The sequence below is a fragment of the Lissotriton helveticus genome (genome assembly GCF_964261635.1).
Source record: "Lissotriton helveticus chromosome 1_1 unlocalized genomic scaffold, aLisHel1.1 SUPER_1_unloc_8, whole genome shotgun sequence".
NCBI lineage: Eukaryota > Metazoa > Chordata > Amphibia > Caudata > Salamandridae > Lissotriton > Lissotriton helveticus.
The window spans coordinates 1996707-2010420 of NW_027611725.1; the positions used below are offsets into that span (position 1 = coordinate 1996707).

The window sequence follows — 13714 nt, forward strand, 5'->3', positions numbered from 1 at the left end:
AGACTACCAATTCGATCAGTTCCGGTAGCGCCCCAATGTAACCCGGTAGAGAAGAACTAGCCCTCCCCTCTTTGACTGATGGTTCTTGTTGCCTGTCCCTTCTGTTGTCATTCAACAGAACTATTTAGCCTGCTGAAAGGGGTTGTGTTCCGACCGCTGGTTGGTGGAGACATTTTGACTATATTCTGGACCTGCGTTGTCGCGTAATGCGTCATATGACGCGCCGCGCTAGCGCATCCGGAAGTCATCCGGGGCGCGACGCGCAGCGCGTAACGTAAGCATAACAGGTCATGTGACTTGTTAATAAAACTTTTCATTGGTTCATTTTACTTTTCTTATTCTAATGATGAAAGGCTTGGTCATATGACCTAAAAATTACGCTTTTTATTACTTCCGAACATTATTTTTTCTTAAATATATGTTATAATGTTCCAGGCTAATGTACTTTCCCGGAAAATTTACAACTGTCCTGCAAGTAAAATATATTCTTTTTTCGAGAAAAAGGGCGTTTCTTCGTCCCATGACGGAGCCGTTGAGCAAAAGAGGGTCGACCTGCTGTCTTAGTCGCCGATACGCCTGAATATGAGATTCTTATCGATCACTTTATGTTGCAGGAGTAGAAAACACAACAGCCCTTGACCATTTATCTTTACTGCGTTCCTGCGTATTATACCTTTTACCCTTCATGTAATTGGTCTGCTTTATTTCACTTGCCTTTTAATGATTCTAAAACAGTGACTATTATTAAAAACTTTACCAATGTATATACTACTACCATGTTTTCTTTTAAAAACCTTTATTGTGAAAATGTCATTATACAAATACGAGCCTATAACCACGTGGGCCGGCCACGGAGCAAACTGTAATCGTATATGATGAGTAGACATTTACACTGTAGAGGAACGTAACGGGCGGGCCATTAGGTTGCAAGAACTAAGGTGTCTAACAGTTGCGGAATCGGTGGACGTACATTTTATAATTAAAATACGACAGGGCCAGTTACAATAAAATTATCTAGATATACATTTGCGGGCAAGTACCATGCGTGACGTTAATTCGAACTTTCAATAGTACAGTAATCAATAACACATCAGAACTTAATATCAATAGGGATGTCGAAATACTCAATCAATTCTCGTCCCCGCCCGCCATGTGCTTCAAAACTGCATACGTATCTCGTGATTTCAAGGTTCTGCAACCAGTACACAACAAGGAGTTACGAGTCCCATTTATTCCGGCGCCATTTTGGGCGAGGACGGGCAGGTCCAGGATATAGTCAAAATGTCTCTACCAACCATCGACTATGATGATGTTCATATGCTGTATTTATAGAGTAACACTCATCTGTCCACATGAAATTAATTTGCCACAATCTAAACATGTCATTTTAATCTTTCCAAAGTTCTTCTAAATATTTGGGACCGTTTCCCTTGCCTCTGATGCTGTCAGTGCCACTTCTTTGATGAATGTACTGGCAGGTCGGGGGTTCTCCTCCAAATCTCTCTTTTATGCAGCACTATAATTAATTGGTGCCACCTCTCCATATGACGATGCATGGTATAGTTACCATAACTATATATTTTTTCGGTTCCTCTGGAGAGTACATCGTGGCAGATGAAGCGTATAACGTACCGGGCATTTACCTTTTTTTGCATGTAGAGGAAAGGAAAAAAAAATCGAGCGTCCGAGTTCTAAGGTGTCCCAGGGCCATTTTAGTGGACCAGGCCCAAATCCAAAGAACAGGCCGCCATTTTGAGAGTCCTGTTGCAGCCGCCTGTCACTGTAGCATCAAGAGCGGCCGAAACTCAGCTGAATGGCAACTGAAACGGTAAAGGGGCGCCCCACTACAGCAGACGAGCCTCCACCTAGGAAGGCCTGTTCACGCCGCCCCCCCCCCCTTCGGGCACCCCACGCCGTTATTCGGAGCAGTATTGTAGGATGGCCACACCAGTGCAGCAACTTGCTAGACACCACCTCGGTGGTAACCGAATCTCAGCGCCTTGTGGTGTCTTCTATTCAGAAAACATTGTTGTGCTGCCTTCGACCTATTCGCCGCAAGTGCGCACGCAACTCAGCTGCATAGCTTGCTAGACACCACCTCGGTGCTAACCGAATCTCAGCGCCTTGTGGTGTCTTCTATTCCAAAAATATTGTTGCGCTGCCTTTGGCCCCATTCGCACATCGGTCCGCTACTGCCGCCATCTCACAGGCCAACGGGGCGCCCCACGCCGACTTTCAGCATTGTAGGATGGCCACACCAGTGCACCTTACTAGACACCACCTCGGTGCCATCCGGATCTTGGCATCTCAGCGCCTTGTGGTGTCTTCTATTCAGAAAATATTGTTGCGCTGCCTTTGGCCCCATTCGCACATCGGTCCGCTACTGACGCCATCTCACAGGCTAATGGGGCGCCCCACGCCGAGTTTCAGCATTGTAGGATGGCCACACCAGTACAGCAACTTGCTAGACATCACCTCGGTGCCATCCGGATCTTGGCATCTCAGCGCCTTGTGGTGTCTTCTAGTCAGAAAATATTGTTGCGCTGCCTTTGGCCCCATTCGCACATCGGTCCGCTACTGACACCATCTCACAGGCCAACAGGGCGCCCCACGCCGACTTTTACCATTGTAGGATGGCCACACCAGTGCCACAACTTGCTAGACACCACCTCGGTGCCATCCGGATCGTGGCATCTCAGCGCCTTGTGGTGTCTTCTATTCCGAAAATATTGTTGCGCTGCCTTTGGCCCCATTCACACATCGGTCCGCTATTGACGCCATCTCACAGGCCAACGGGACGTCCCACGCCGACTTTCAACATTGTAGGATGGCCACACCAGTGCACCTTACTAGACACCACCTCGGTGCCATCCGGATCTTGGCATCTCAGCGCCTTGTGGTGTCTTCTATTCAGAAAATATTGTTGCGCTGCCTTTGGCCCCATTCGCACATCGGTCCGCTACTGACGCCATCTCACAGGCTAATGGGGCGCCCCACGCCGAGTTTCAGCATTGTAGGATGGCCACACCAGTACAGCAACTTGCTAGACATCACCTCGGTGCCATCCGGATCTTGGCATCTCAGCGCCTTGTGGTGTCTTCTAGTCAGAAAATATTGTTGCGCTGCCTTTGGCCCCATTCGCACATCGGTCCGCTACTGACACCATCTCACAGGCCAACAGGGCGCCCCACGCCGACTTTTACCATTGTAGGATGGCCACACCAGTGCCACAACTTGCTAGACACCACCTCGGTGCCATCCGGATCTTGGCATCTCAGCGCCTTGTGGTGTCTTCTATTCCGAAAATATTGTTGCGCTGCCTTTGGCCCCATTCGCACATCGGTCCGCTACTGACGCCATCTCACAGGCCAACGGGGCGCCCCACGCCGACTTTCAACATTGTAGGATGGCCACACCAGTGCGGCAACTTACTAGACACCACCTCGGTGCCATCCGGATCTTGGCGCGTTGTGCTGCCTTCGGCCTATTCGCACATCGGTCCGCTACTGACGCGAACTCACAGGCCAACGGGGCGCCCCACGCCGACTTTCAGCATTGTAGGATGGCCACACCAGTGCTGCAACTTGCTGGACACCACCTCGGTGCCATCCGGATCTTGGCGCGTTGTGTTGCCTTCGGCCTATTCGCACATCGGTCCGCTACTGACGCCGCCTCACGTGCCAACGTATTTTCTCCGCATTTTATACCCAATGCCGCATAACAGGTCATGTGACTTGTTTATAAAACTTTTCATTGGTTCATTTTACTTTTGGTTTCCTAATGATGGAAGGCTTGATCATATGACCTAAAAATAACACTTTTCATTGGATGAAAACTTTTTTTTTTCCCAAACGATGAAAGCCCCACCTTGTTTCTGGATGTTTCACACTGAAGCTGGCGTCACCATGAAAGCACCACCATCTCGTGGCTCCGTCGTGGTCATTCCGCGAGCAATCATGGCAGCCGCTCCCCACCAGAAGCCTGCAGGAGTCGGGGGCCCCCAAAACTTTTGTTGAATCCTCAAGGCGGAGGGGACGCTTTCGAGAATGGGGTCCAAGACCTAGCAGACAAGCGTCCGATTTCCAAGGTGTCCCAGGGCCATTTCAGTGGACCAGGCCCAAAAAGAAAAGAGCCTGCCGCCATTTTGAGAGTCCTGTGGCAGCCGCCTATCGCTGCACCGCAAGAGTGGGCGCAACTCAGCTGAATTGCGGCTTTTGACACAGTGGACCAAAAGCGGACGGAATGGCAACTGAAACGGTAAAGGGGCGCCCCACTACAACAGATGAGACTCCACCTGGAGAGGCCCGTTCACGCCGCCTCCCCCCCCCCCGGGGCGCCCCACGCCGTTATTCGGAGCAGCATTGTAGGATACCAAAACCAGTGCGGCAACTTACTGGACCTCACTTTGGTGCCATCGTTCTGCTGCCTTGGAACTATTCGCACAACAGTTTGCTACTGATGACCCACCCCCCGCGACGCCCCACGCCGGATGCCGAAATCAGTGCGGCACCTAGGCAACATCACCTGGGTGCCGTCCAGAAATCTGGACGTTGTGCTGCGTTGGGACTATTCGCACAGCCAACCGCTACTTCGTTGTTTTTCCCTAAAAATGTTTAAATGTTTTTACTGTTTTTGTTTTGTTGTATATATTTATAAGTTATTAAAGTTTTATAATCTTACTACTTTGTTGGAGTGCTATATATTTTTAATGTGACACATAATTGTAAAAACTTTGATGTACAAAGAGTCATCCCTGGAATCTTCCGCTTCAGGCTCGGTCCCCTCCCCAATCACAATACAGGATGGTTTTCAGATAGTAGGAACGCGTGTGCTGTGACGCATCTCATCGAGTGTGGGCCTTGATCTACTATAACTCCTTTGAAGAGGGGTGATTCTTTACAGCTGGGGCCATAAACTACATCTGCAGGGCTAGCTGATAGCCTAGGACCGGCCTGGACAATCGTACACAGAGGAAAAGGAGTGTCAGAGGGTGCGGTAGTGAATAGGGTGAAAGGGAGGTGTCGGGCGGGCACAGGGTGTGATTCTCAGGGAAGAGCAGCGCAGATGGGGGGAGGTTTATTATCCATGCATAAGACAGAGAACGAGGGTGACCAGTGCCTGGGGGAGATGCTTGCGAGGGTGGGGAGCCATGCTAAGGATCGACAGCGTGCAGAGAGTGGGTCTGGTCAAGGCATCTAAAATGACTGCCGTGCACGACAAAAGTGTGGCATTTGAAAAAAGGCAAGATGGCGCAGACAATGTTTTTCAACACTTCCTGATTTCCTTCGAATCGAACGTTAACAGACGTTGGGGCATATTACCAAAGTTAAGCGATATTTATCCCTAACGATGCTTAGCAACGAATTTTTTACCGCTAAGCATCGTCAGAAATTATCGCAGATAAACCTTGCTATTATCAAGGTTTATCGCAAATGCCATAAAAAACGACCGCAATGCATTAATATCGCTGAAAACTCCGCGATATTCATGCATTACCGAGCTAATGCTCTTAGCCATGTTATCCACCTCCCATTGGATAACATGGCTAAGAACTGCTCAGGGCAGGTGGTAGCTTTCGGAGATATTCGCGCTTAGCGCGAATATCTCCAAAAGTTGGTAATAGGAGATAGCGATGTTAGCGACTGTTTCCAGTCGCTAACATCTTGGCATGCCCACTTTGCATGTCATTAGTGATAAATATTACTGACATGCAAAGTGGGGCCCAAGATGGTCGCTATCTCCTACTAGCGGTCGCTAACTGGTGTTAGCAACAGCTAGGTAATACAGAGATAATTTTATCTCCGCGAAGCGGAGCGCTGTTACAGATATATATCTTTTTTTGAACGTTAATTTCTCAAAATCCACTGAAGCACATATATTGAAACCTAGCAAAGGCACATCGAGCTACCAGTCCCTACAATTTTGCCAAGTTTCGTGCAAATCCATCCAGCCGTTCGATTATTATTATTATTTTTTTTTTTGCCCCGCGGGGCCCTTTTAAAACCTCCACATCAAACCTAGGGGGTCAGGGAGGATCTACTATGCCCCCTTATGGTCATTTGCCCCTTCGCTTTGGCCTCCTCTTGTCTCTCGATCCTACCGAGAGACAAGATGGCGGCCGCTACGGACTGTTTGGAATGTTTACAGACGCCGGAGAACCAATCAGCTTCGCAAAGCTCCGTTACGCGAAAAGTACGCGAAGCGGAGCGCTGTTACATATATATATCTTTTTTTGAACGTTAATTTCTCAAAATCCACTGGAGCACATATATTGAGACCTAGCAAAGGCACATCGGGCTACCAGTCCCTACAATTTTGCCAAGTTTCGTGCAAATCCATTCAGCCGTTCGATTATTATTATTTTTATTTTTTTTGCCCCGCGGGGCCCTTTTAAAACCTCCACATCAAACCTAGAGGGTCAGGGAGGATCTACTATGCCCCCTTATGGTCATTTGCCCCTTCGCTTTGGTCTCCTCTTGTCTCTCGATCCTACCGAGAGACAAGATGGCGGCCGCTACGGACTGTTTGGAATGTTTACAGACGCCGGAGAACCAATCAGCTTCGCTTCACAAAGCTCCGTAACGCGTAAAGTCCGCGAACCGGAGCGCTGCCTGGTCCGCTGTTACAGATATATATCTTTTTTTGAACGTTAATTTCTCAAAATCCACTGGAGCACATATATTGAGACCTAGCAAAGGCACATCGGGCTACCAGTCCCTACAATTTTGCCAAGTTTTGTGCAAATCCATTCAGCCGTTCGGGCTAAAAGTGAGGCCAACCGCCCTATGGAAAACTCAATGTTAAAAACACGTTTTGGGACCCCCCTTTTTTCTCGGCCCCCCCTTCACGAACCCCCCCCAAATTTTCAAGGGCTGCTCAGAAACAAAATGTTCCATTTTCCTGAAAATTTCAGCCAATTCCGTCCACAAACGCCAAAGTTATTAGACATAGAATTTTCAAAAATCCCATAGAGAAAAAATCCTAACTATATATACCTACTGGCGACGGCCAGTAGGTAATATATATATATATATATATATATATATATATATATATATATATATATATATATATATATTTTTTTTTTTTTTTTGCAGAGTTTTATATAGCGCGAACTTGAACCGAACCGGGTACCATAGCGCTTTACATAGCACCAGTAACATTACATGTGGACACTCATTAATTTTGTTAGGCACGGGGAGATTAAGCGATTTGCCCAGAATCACAGGAGGATTAGCGACATTTCCGAGACGCGAACCTGGTTCCCCTGGTCTGGGGTCGAGCGCCCTAGCCATTAGGCCAACTCCTCTCTCCTAAATTGTCTTCATATGTCTTCAAAAGAGCCCCTATTGGCTTCCCTCCCACTCTGCTGGCAAAGTTAAAAACAGCTGCAAAAGCTTTCACTAGCTCCCCTTTCTTCCAAGTAAGCAAAGGCTACCAACTCAAGGAATCGTCAAACACAACTCCCAGATAGGAGAAAACATTGGTCTTCGGTATTGGCGAAAGTCCGAATTTAAAAGTGAACTGCTTAGCTTTACGAGGTCCCACCTGTGTAATGAACGACTTGGAATGATTAAACGAAAGTTCTAAGTCCTTCATAAAAAGGGCAAAAGAATTCAGAAGAATTTGTAGGCACCTAGCTGTCCTCGCCCAAGGACTGCGTCGTCTGCATATAGGAGGACTGGCAGGCTACGCTTGCCTACCTGGGGACAATCCACATTTGTGACCAAGAGGGCCTTCTCTAAGGAATTAATATATAGGTTAAAAAGAAAGGATGCTAAAATGCACCCCTGACACACCCCTCTCTTGATGTCAAGCTGACTGGACACTTTCAGATCCTTTGAATAGCGGGCAATCACGGTGAAGATCCCTCAGAAATAAAATGATGTTACTGTCAATGCCAATGAAGGACATCAACTGCCACAGCTTGGACCTATTGACCCAGTGGAATGCTGAGGACAGGTCCATGAAGGCTAGGTATATGGGGCTGGAACGAGCCATAGTGTGTTTGTTCAGAACCATGTACAGGTTTAAAACACTGTTCCACAGTGGAACGACCTGGGTGAAAGCCGTATTGGATAGCGGATAAAAAGTTGTTTTCATCAACCTATGATACCAGTGTGTCAAGTACCATGTGGCCCACCACCTTCACCACAGAGTCCAGAAGAGAAATGGGCCTATAACAATAGGTACTGTAACGATCTCCCTTTTTAAATACCGGGACTATAATCGATAAAGCAAAAGAATCTGGGTGGACAACCTGGACTGCAGCATTGATAACATCTGTGAGGACAGGCACCCAGGTTTGTATGTGGGCGATGTAGAGATATGGCGGGATCCCATCTGGCGCGGGGGCCTTGTTATTAGACAGACCCAGAATACCGGCTCTCACCTCTTGCGTGGTGAAAATAAGTTCCGACTTGCCTTCCACCCTTTCCTGCCCCTCAGTTGGCAGGGTATCCGACTGGAAGATACCCTCGAAATGATGTACTCAATTGTCCTCAGTGATATGGGCTTCCAGTAAATTAGCATTATTTCCATATAGAAATGGGCTGCTAATAAAGCCCCTGAACTTTGAGCTATTACGCAGTGTACTAGCCTCCACTAAATTGATCCAGACCTCCATCTTCAGGACAGATTCGCGAGTTGCTAGAGCAGCCTTATATGCTCTTTGTGACCTTTGAGCGCCACCCGGTCTCGGGGCTTAACACCCAAGGCCTGTCTCAGGTTCCTGGAAGCCTGGGAGCATGCCGAACCATCGTGGACCTGGTGCTTACAGCCCCCACCTGAGGCCCATAGTAACTTCCTTATGACAGTAGACATGGATCCAAATGCACCCATGATGTCCGGAGCACTTGCCTCATCACCGAGACAGGTTGCAAGCTCGCTGCGACACTAAGTTAAAATGGACTTGTGGAGTAGCTCTGGGACAATACACCCCCACTTTACGCTCCTTCCAGCTTCCACCACTTTTAAGGGGGCCACCAGCCCCCACCCACCTTGGTAAGTCCGAGTGTTCGGGTCTAGCCTGTTTAGACACAAATGGGGTTGTGGTCACTACATTCACTCGCCTGCACAAAAAAATTAGTAACCAGAGAATAAGGGGGGTAGATACAAAGGTGAATTCGATAAAGGTCTCACACCCTCTTCCAATAAAGGTGGGAGTAATGTCTGTTTTCCCCGGAGGCAGCTTTTTCATTACAGATGTTAAATCAAAATCAAGCAATATGGAGTTAAGCTCAATACCCTGGGGAGTATCGTCCATGTGTAAGCCTGCTTGTCGTGCACAACCCATAGCTTCCACTTCTCTTTGCCTGATGTCCCCACACATGAGTTTTAAAATCCCCTGTTAGAAAAATGTAGTGATAACTCTGACCTTTCAAGATGCTATCCTGAAGTACAGACACCAGCAGAGTTATATAGCCCTCATCCAGGTGTGTAACTCCCGGGTTGTAAAAGTTTACCAGAAGTAGCTTGCTCTTTCCACTGGACAACAACATCACATGTAAATTGGGAGAGACGTTTAGTGAGGTAGCGGAGATGACAAGCACAGCTAGAGAAACAAAGGTGATAAGCCCCTCCTTGGCTTTCCCTGTCCTGGATGGGGTAGCTGGAATGAAGAGGGTTTTATAGCCATCCAGGTGATAATTATTGTCTACAGCCCGTTTCCTGGAGGTATATCACATCAAAACTCTTAACAAGGGCCAACCATTCGGTGTTCTCAATCTCGCTCACCAGCCCCGCGATATTTCAAAAACAAAATTGACACCCTCCATTCACACTCGATACCTGTTCTGGGGGCGATACACTACCCTGGTATGCGGGTGCCACAGGGCCCGAGAGACCCACATATCGTCAATCGCAATCTTCCAATGAGCTCAGAGGAGTAAACCTATTTGCTGTGCTTACCCCTATCATCCCCTCTGCACAACCCCTATGGCCCACCTCTTGGAGACACTCGTTCTAGGACCGTAGTTGGTAATAATTGGGTCTGTAGAAGTGTCGAGATTGCTAAGTTCCAACACCTGTAGTTAGACTGGGCAACCGGGCTTAAGATTCGGTTTACCATGACTGGATTGTTACAATTGATGATAATACAGTCCCCCAGCCAGGATTTCTTGGCGCTACCAACCCACTGTGTCCGGCGCACCATGAAAATTTGGTTATCCACCCTAAGCCCAGGGGCAATGTTGGAATTGAGCCAGTGCACCACCTTATTGGTCAGCTGGTAAAAGTCTTCCTTGGTTCCGGGGTTGAGGCATGGTAATCACATGACAACAAGCGGAGTGGACTCAGGTAGGAGATGAACAGAGCCCAAACTAGGATAATAGTTATTCTAGTCCCCGGGTGGCATGGCTTCCAGCCCTTCCCACCTATCATTGGAACTGTACAATCCGCCCACTTTGAAACCCTGAGATTGCAGAGACTGAAAAGATACTGAGGTCTGGGTGACCCCCGCCAGTTGGCTGGACGGTCTTTAGGGTCAGTCCTGGGCATAATGGGTGGCGTTGAATCTACTACCATGTGACTAGGCTGCTTCGTGATAGACACTGCTCTGTCTCCTGCGCCCGTGCCACTACCACTGGGACTGGAAATGGTGATCGAGATCATAGACCTTGTAGGAGAGATACTTGTGGAGAGAAGGGCATGGACCTCTTGCAAGGAGGCGATCAGTGCAGACCGGTTGCTTTCCAGTGCAGAAAGTTGTAGTAGGATCGGGTCCTATTTAGTTCCAAGTGCTGACAGCAAGGCTGCTTTGAGCATGTCTAATGAAATATCATCCAGGTTAGGCACTACTGGGTGGACTGCTGAAGATGACTGTGATCCAATGTTCTTTCTGCATTTACAAGGGCCCCCAACCGGGGAGCGCTTCCTTTTAGCGCCTCCTGGGCCCAACCCATTGCCAGGGGTCATGTCAGGGGCTGACCTAAAAATTGGCGACTGGGCACCGACCCATGTGACAACAACTGGTGTAAGGGGGGGCGATACCCCCAGCCTGGTCTTGAGGCATATCTTGAGGTATGTCCACCAAGCCTACTTGAGGGGACTGAGGCTGAGTATGGGAACCGGCATATGGAGCAACAGAAGAAACCACCAGGGAAGGGTGGGAAGGTGAGTGAGATAATCATCTAATAGCCATTTCAATCTCCTTGTCCAGAACCCCAGCAGCGTGCTGCAAAAAGCGTCCTATGTATGACTTTTATGTTTTTATCTTTTATAAAACCGTATACATTTTGTTGAATCCCCTAATGTTTAGAAGAAACATAGATTAGACAGTACTGGACCTTAAAGTAAGCCTTTTCTGCCTGCTATTGCTGCATTTGGTGAGCCAAGTCTAAGCAGGAAGTAGCTTGATTGGTATGAAATAAAATCTTAGGCATCACTATCTCTTTATGCCTTTATTCTCTTATCTGTAAACACTTTGAGTGCTTGGAAACGGGCTCTGTTAAAGTAGCAAGTGCTTTAAAAAATCCTTGTGTACCCCCAACAAGATGTTTAGTTCACTGAGTTGGGCTGCACAAACCTCACCCATTTATTCCTGGCTTGACCTCTTTGCCAAAAGATTGTGGTTTTGAACTCTCTATTAAAGGTCTGGGCAGCTCGCAGTCAGTGGCATTTCCTTGATAAGAACAGCCCCAGTCTCACCATCACAGTGACATCCACGTTGTGTAACAAACAAGATGGAATCTATAAAACCAGATTTGTTTTTCAGCCTCCCCTTGTGACAACTTGGGTTCTCAAGATCCATCTCTTCGTTTTTACCAGTTACAGGAATACCTTAAATCAAACTAAACATTTGAAGTAAGTTTGTGATAGAAAAACAGGAGTGTAACATTGGGTAGTCTGAGATGCATACTTCGTATCATCCAACTTGTACAATACAGCAAGCAGCAGCTAAACCGCCACCCAACTAATTGGCCATCTTTAAACACTGTAAAATCGTGCATGTACACGCTGGGGCTGCCAGCTGCATCCCGCTTATGTTGTAGGTCCTCTCTGCCGTGCTCGACTTCGAGCATAATATTGCATCTAGTCGGACATGGAGATCATACAGTGCCGAAAATTAAGAGTAGTCCCGGTTATGCGGCTGATGGGTTGTCCACACACCTACAAAATTCAATCTGGCTTGCCAATCTTGTCTACATTTCGATAACCTGTGGTCCGGAGAATCCGGTAATGGGGGATGCGACCTATCGTGAGCGACATCCGATATTGAATTAAAATCTCCTCCTAACACTACTGGACCCGTGAAATAGTGTGTCAATGTGCCGGACATGCGGTCAAGGAACAGCGCCTGGTCTATATTTGGTGCATATATACTATATAACGCTAAGTCCCTGCTATATAATCGCCCCTTAACCGCTACAAACCTCCCCTCTGAGTCTATGGTTTGCATAGTCACCTGAAAGGGGACCCCTGCTCTAATCCAAATCAATGCCCCCCTAGCGAATAATGAGTATGATGTACTAAAAACCTGCCCCCTCCATCTGCGCTGCAATGCTAGTCCCTCCGATCTTGTGAGGTGCGTCTCTTGGAGCAACGCTATGTGAACTCCCCTCCTGACCAAATACGCATGAACCTTATGTCGTCTCGTCATGGTGTGTAGTCCCGTTACATTCCAAGTGATGCAACGTAAATCAGGTATTGTCCCCATCGTAGTAAAGTAACCATTTCACCTCTCCTTGCACAAATATGAACACACTGGTGATTCCCATGCTCGAACCAATCCCCCAACCTCCCCTCCCCCCCCCAACCTCCCAAGAACAGGTCCTAGAACAACACTGCTAGTCCCCATCCAAACCAGTTTAACATGTAACATACTCCTAAGCCCACCAATAGTCACTGCGGGCGTGCCTTATGGGCAATGGGGGGGGGGGCTCAGTGCCAACTGGCGACCGCTTGCGTATATTATATATCTCCGCTTCGATCCCCCAAGTAGCCACAGTTCCATTAGCCAACCCGTACACCTTCACTTAGACATGCGATCTGCTGCACACTGTTCGAAGTCTCACCTCGGTTCGGCCTCCCAATGGACCCCGTGAACTGCAACGTGCCAACATCCCTCTTCTTAAATAGTGCCTATGGGCCAGCCTTCCCTTCACATATACCAGCCCCTGTGACAGCCCCCTAAACTGCAAAACATCATTCATCCAAAAGTCCGTCTGCTGTGGCCGGGGTGACCTGCGGCATCCTCAGGCTTCCTGCTTCCGAGGCCTCAGTGTCAGACTGTGCTTTGTCTCTCTCTGAGTCCGTACTCCCCGATGACTGCGACACCCTCTCTCCAGACAGCGCCGTCATCGCTTCCAAAGCCCCCTGCCTTTCCAACTCCGTCTGTGACTGTGATGGTTTCTGCGTACCCAGCCTTCGCCTCCTGATCCGCTGTGACTTGCTCCAATGAAATTCCCCCGAGGACTCCTGATGGCGCCTCTCCATGTGGTCTGTCCCTGCCCTATAGGCTTCCAACCAGGACCATGTGTCCTCTGGGATATCATGGAAGTGAGTGCCCCATCTAACAATATTTTCAGTCTGGCTGGGAATAACAAGGAATATTGGAGGCCTTCCGATCTCAGCTCTCTCTTAACTGCTAGGAAGGATGCGCAGCAACGCTGGATTTCCAGAGGATAATCTGGAAAAATAGAGACGTTGCTATTTTCAGCCTGATACGGGCCATCTTTTCGCGCTTTTTGGAGTAATAAGTCCCTGTCCTTATAAT

The 13714-nt window shown here is 48.1% G+C and overlaps 1 protein-coding gene across 1 annotated transcript in view; it reads left to right on the forward strand.

The window, feature by feature from the left end:
• Positions 1-13714, forward strand: part of LOC144806531 (uncharacterized) — a 653350-nt gene that overhangs the window by 336539 nt on the left and 303097 nt on the right. The window lies entirely within an intron of this gene.